Genomic DNA, 6,025 nt, shown 5'->3' on the forward strand with positions numbered 1-6,025 from the left:
TTCCTACTACAGAATAATGTGCGTGTCCCCACTTGGGAACTAGAACTCAGCCTCTAGTTGCCTACTCAGGAAGAACTCTAGAAGGTCACCTTCTCTTTACCCTCCTGTATATGGGTGAGTCTACTAATGTGTTAATAACACCTTTCCTGATTACCAGGGACAAAGGGACTTTTCTTGTTTGGGTGACCCCTGTTTGCATGCCCAAAGACTCCTCCTTTCTTGTTACCCCTCCTGTGATTCCATAGCCACCATCTGCTCCACTTTCGTGGCTGTGTGCTGCTTCTTTAACCGTCGAGGGTCAGGTCAGCAGCTGCAGGAGCTGATTAGTGCCTCCTCCTCTGCTCAGAGGCATTTCCCTGACAGCATCCATCTTGGGCAGCTTGCCTTGCAGTCAGCTCCACAGAGGAGAAACTTAGGCTGCCAGGGAGGCAGGGTGCTGTCTGGTCAAGGTGAGTTTGGGGCAGCCAACTAAGTCACTCCTCTAGGCCTCGCTGTTAATTTTGCTTAAATAAGAATGGTCTGCAAATTTTTATTTAAAGTCCTCTGCCTTCCCGAGACCTTGTGATGGCAAGATTCAAAGGCAAATTTTCCTGCTAAGTTATTAGTTCTTTGAAAGAAGGAAATTTTGGTGTTTAATATTTAGACAGTTGCGATTTCCCCAAATTCTTTCATATCTGAATGCTAACTGTGTAGCCGTTCAAGGTCCATTTCCAGAGAATTTTCCAGGCGTTTGAAGCACTGCAGGAATTTATCTGTAGAGTTCTTCCATAAAAAATTGCCATCCATTTCTTGCTACAGTGACCACTGACAACAGATATGTTCATTATAGATGAAACAAAGCAATGTTTTATATGTGTATTTTAATTTATTCATTATACCACACTGTGTGTTTTTAAGGACAGAAACAAATTCCTTTCATCTATCAAACACTATCACTTCTTTAAACATTGGGAAAAAAATAGCAGACTTTACTGCAGAGAAATTTTCTTTCTTCCTTCCTTCCTTCCTTCCCTCCCTCTCTCTCCTTTTCTTCTTTTCTTTCTTTCTTTTCCTGATTTTTAGTTTGAAGTTTGGCAGTCATTGAAAAGTAATATAAACATTCTATGCATTTTATTTCCTTGTTATTTATTTGAGACATAGTCTCTCTATGTAGCCTAGGCAGGCCTGGAAACTGCTGGGTAGACCAGGCTAACCTCAGATTTGTGATGCTCCAGCTGATTCAGCTCTCTAGTGCTGGGATTACAGGCATGGACCACCATACCTGGCTTTCTCCCTGCATGTAAAGATGACTCCTCAGATCATGGTTCCTTTCAGGAATGTACAAACTGGAGCTACAATCATTCTACAGACCGGAACACAACTCACAATTTTTGGGTGTGTGTGTGGTGTGCATCATTCCTGGAAGTTCATACAATGTCAGAATAGGAAAATACATCACAAACTTCTAATGGAGTACAACACAAAATCTTAGACAAATCGCAAAAATGTAGTTCTATGAAGAGAAGCCAGTACGCACTGTGGCTTCAAATCAGAAAATTCATTCCTGAGTACTAAATGAGAATTACACTGTAGGCTGAAAGCAAAACAGGACAACATTCTTTCAAATGTTTTGTACATTTCCATGAAAGAAGGTGCAGCCTGATATGGTAGAAAGTCAAGGATCCTAGAAACCTAGGCTTTGTCTCTAGTTTATTTTGTCAAATGACAACAGGAAAGCCACTTACACAGTTGGTCATAGTTTTAAGAGCAAAATGAGGGTAAATGATTCTAGTTCAAAGAAGACTATATGAAGACACTCTAATGACAAGAACACATTTGTACCCTTTTTGTTTAAGGGTAGAGACATCCCTTCTTCCAGGAACTGCCTGTAGCTGCAGCCCAGCTAGAGAGATGGGCATGTTTGTACCACTTTCCCCAGGGACACTAGCGGTTCAGCGGAGGGCATTTGACCAAAGACACCGATAGCATTAAACAGTCAGAATTTTCTCTGGAAATTAAAGAGGCTCAAGAGTTTTTTCGGATGGCAACCTAGTGATCATAGAAACTGAGAGACCTGGGGGCTATTTTGTGTCAAGATCATACTGATATACAGGCAGAAACCCTTGGGAAAGTGGGTGGACAACCAGAGAACACAGCAACGAAAATGGCCAGTGGTGGGAGACACGGGCAAGCCCTCAGTTCACGGTCTAGCCTTCAGTCCAATGCATGAACTTTACATTGATCTCCCCTCCCCAGGATGGCCAGAGATAACCCATTGTAACTTCACAATAAACTTCTTTTGAGTGGCTTGCTTTTCCTGGCAACTGGTTAAAAAAGTAGTACCACAAGCGAAAAGGCCATCACTAAGAGCATTATAGATGTTATTGTAGCAAAAGCAGCAATTTCCACCAGTATTTTGCAGCCATCAAGATGCAACTTTCTAGATGAGCATTCCAAATAGAAAATACAAATTGGAATATAGGAGATATTTTAAAAAAAACAAACAAGGTCCATTTTGCACCACGTAGATTTCCTAACAAGATATGCAAACATATTAAACATATTGCAAATGATATTAGATCTTTTCCTCTGAAGAAATTCTCTCCCTCTGGTCCCTCTTACATAGTTTTGGAATCCAAAAGAGAACAGCGCGGTAAAGAGAACACATGTTTCGGAGTTGGATCCAGCCTGAAATCCCGGCTTTTGATATATGAGCTCTCAGGAAGTCCCAGGTCCTCATCTCTTTTCAGTTTGTTGTTAGGAACACGGGAGACCTTTTACGGCGAGAGCTTGGTATACAGTAAGCACTCAGCAAATGTTCGCACCATCCTTCTCCTCTCTCACATGTAAGTCCTATAATCTTGTACCCAGCTCAGAATATCACTGCAATAAGTAGAATTAGAAAATAAACAGAAAAGAAAAATAGAAAAAGTCTTTAACTTCTTGATTTAGTCACCTAGAAAGTCTCTTTTACTGCCCCAAAGAGGCTTAACGGGAGACGTCAGACAGAAAGGATGGCATCTTAGTACCTTGTATCCTGATAAGGAAGCAGCACAGGCAGGGTGGCCTATAAACAACAGAAATGTATTCCTTAGTTCTGAGGCTGAAAGTTCCATCACTAAGGGGGCTGGCTGACATGGTGTCTGGTGAGATACAGTCTTCTCTCAAGGTGAATGGACAAACAAACTCTCGAGGGTCCTCCCCCTCTCCCTCTCCCTCCCCCTCCCCCTCTCCCTCTTTTTGTCTCCCTCTCTCCCTTCCTCCCTCCCTCACCCTCTTTCTCCTTCTTTCACTCCCGCCCCCCCTTCTTCTTCCCCCTTCCCCCCACCAGGTAAGGGCATTACTTTCACTGGGAGGCGCTCCATCCTTAAGATGCCATAATCATCCTTCAAAGGCTCCACTTCCTAATCCTACCACCTTGAGGGACAGGAATCCAACATGTGAGTTTGGGAGGGGGCAGGGCACAAATGTCCAGACCATAGTAGACTACAACTGGAGAGAGCACCACAAGGCCTCCTTTCATTCCGGTGGGCACATTTTGGCCGAGAGATTTATTTCTCGGAGAAGTAACATCTGATGTTAATACACATTCGAGGCAATGTGTGCTTGCGTCTACAAGCACTAACAGTGCACAGCATAGGGGGTGCCTTTTTTCACCAAACAGATTCAAGATCAACTTGCATTCATTTGCATAAAGGAAGAAGTCTTCACTTACCCACTATACTGCACTGCTTCAATGTCCAGTAACAAAATCTATTAAGTTCCCCTATCACAACCTAGTTTCTTTTTAAGAGACATAGCTGCACATTTATTTATTTGTGTGTGTGTGTGCGCGCGCGCGCGCGCATGTGCTGAGGTCATTTGAGAGCATTGGTTCTCTCCTTCTGCCATGTGGGTGTGGGGTTCTGGGGACTGAACTCAGATTTGTCAGTCTTGGCAACAAGTGCCTTTACCAGCTGAGCCATTTCACTGGTCCAAAAGGAATATTTCTCGGCAAATAAGCCCTGTAAGAAATATAGCAGCATGAATCCAACATTGTTGTTGCAAACATCTGCTTTTCTGTCAATCTATGTAATGCCATGGCAAAGTATGTGCACTCATTGAAGGGATCCCCTGGAAGCCAGACTTCAGTGGCTGCGTCGTCTTTCTGCCAGAGGATTTGCATTATGCTTTCTCAACCGCAGGGAACAAAATGAGAAGCCCAGAAGAGGGCTGTGTACTACTAGACATACATGTGCATGATGATTCCTCAAGACACCTGATGAGAAACATACACCAATCGTGAAGGGTATGATCCAGACACTTTGTCATCTACTCCTAGGTCTGGTTCTAGGCCAGATAACCTTAAACCAGATATAAGGCATGAAGAAATATTTATACTAGAAGAAGAGCTTTATTCAAGAGCTTTATTCAAAGCAAGCCTAAATATCAACCATCTCCCAATATATTCTGTCTATATGTTTGTGGTTATCAAAATCCACAACTCCATAGTGAATAAGAACTGTGTTCTCCCACTTAAGACTCTGACACTGACATTACATGCTAACCCACCATTGTAAAAGAGGTTATCAACAGTGATCAATCGAGTTCGAGCAGGTTATTTTTACTGGGGAATTTGATAGTATTCGATATTGAAAACCATAATCCATAATTCCACAGTTTTATGCTGTTCTCTGATTATTTAAGGTCAATTTGGAAAAGTTTCCAAGACCTCACCCCGTTTCCAATCTTGCTATTTGATTAGTGTTTAAATATGTGTATGATATATGCATTGCAACTCTCTAAAAAAAAAGCACCCCTCCCCCCAACCCCACTAATTTAGGTTAAAAACAAAGTAATGGCAGCAAAAGTGTCTTTAAGTTTTTGCAATAATCCTTCCAGTACTTTCGCCTCCCTAAAGGCCCCAGATGTGACCAGCCACTGCAAAGTGGCGAGTTGTTTATCAGTGCTCCACAGTGGGAACTGGCACCTGTAATTTTACTCATATTTTGCATCAGCATTATTAAAACACCAAAAAATGACCAAGTCCACTTGGTTTCGTGTAAGCACACGTAGGACCCTGGCTCTGTAGGCCGGCTGTCATTCATCCTGAAGGTGACAGTTACTGCGAGCAGCTTCCTGTGCTGTCTGTGCGGTGACTGCTGTAGAGCCTCCTGTGGGGAGTTTCTGCTGGCGTCTGCGGCTGAGAAAACACTGTGGAAATGTTGTTCTTGATGCCTTCCAATAACTGATTGTTGATCATTTTTCACAGTGCAAACAACCCCAGCCCTTTGTTTTCTCCTTTCTCTGTCCTCAGCTCCCTGTTGTTGATACTTATCTGTGGCTGAAATGACAGACGCCTCAGTCTGGAGTGCAGACTTAAAAAACAAGCATCTGAGTCATGTGATGGCGATGAACCACTTTGTGAAGCTGCTCCCGCTTCCCCCTTACCTCCTCGTCTTAACCCTGGGGTTCTTCCATCCTGCCCAAGGTCTCCCTGGCTGCTTCCTGCAGCCTGCTTTCACCTCTCCAGCTGTGTGAAAACTACATTCTGCTTGCTGGCATTTTAGCCATGCGGATGACTGGAATTTCACCTTTGCTTGACTGCTGATTTCCAGCTCTCCGTAGTCAGAGATTGTGGTCTGGTACCGATGTAACACCAGCTTGCCTTTAAAGAAAGTCTCTGCTCTTTGCTTCTGTGGGCAGGATTACCCACTCAGGTGTCTGGAAACTGGTCATTCAAAACACACTTTTTGTGAGGCGTTGACATGCATGTTAGAAGAGAGTTGGGAAACTGAGGAGCCCAGGGCTTAAGTGACTCACTTGGGTTTACAGTGAGTCACCCCCATGCTAAGATCGGGACAGTTAATGGTCAACACAATGTCCTTGATTGTATCACCTTGGGAGCTACAAGCACCCACTACAAAATTCCCACATCTGGCTTAACTTGTGCTTCGACTTGTTGTCCCTTATTGGTAGTGATTAACTATTTCTTGATGCAATAAAATAGCCTCTAGATCAAGGGATTGAGGTCAAGTCATGCAGGAGTTTCTAACTGCTGCTAGCT

General features: G+C 43.4%; 1 long non-coding RNA gene across 1 annotated transcript; it reads right to left on the reverse strand.

Annotated features, from left to right (window-relative positions):
- Nucleotides 1-845: 845 nt before the first annotated feature.
- Nucleotides 846-5,723, reverse strand: LOC121133207. Its single transcript, XR_005870001.1, has 2 exons — nucleotides 5,410-5,723; nucleotides 846-3,046 (listed from the first exon to the last, which is right to left on the reverse strand). It is a non-coding gene; the product is annotated as an uncharacterized LOC121133207 (long non-coding RNA).
- Between the last annotated feature and the right edge of the window lie 302 nt (nucleotides 5,724-6,025).

The sequence above is a fragment of the Mesocricetus auratus genome, unplaced genomic scaffold (genome assembly GCF_017639785.1).
Source record: "Mesocricetus auratus isolate SY011 unplaced genomic scaffold, BCM_Maur_2.0 Super-Scaffold_100020, whole genome shotgun sequence".
NCBI lineage: Eukaryota > Metazoa > Chordata > Mammalia > Rodentia > Cricetidae > Mesocricetus > Mesocricetus auratus.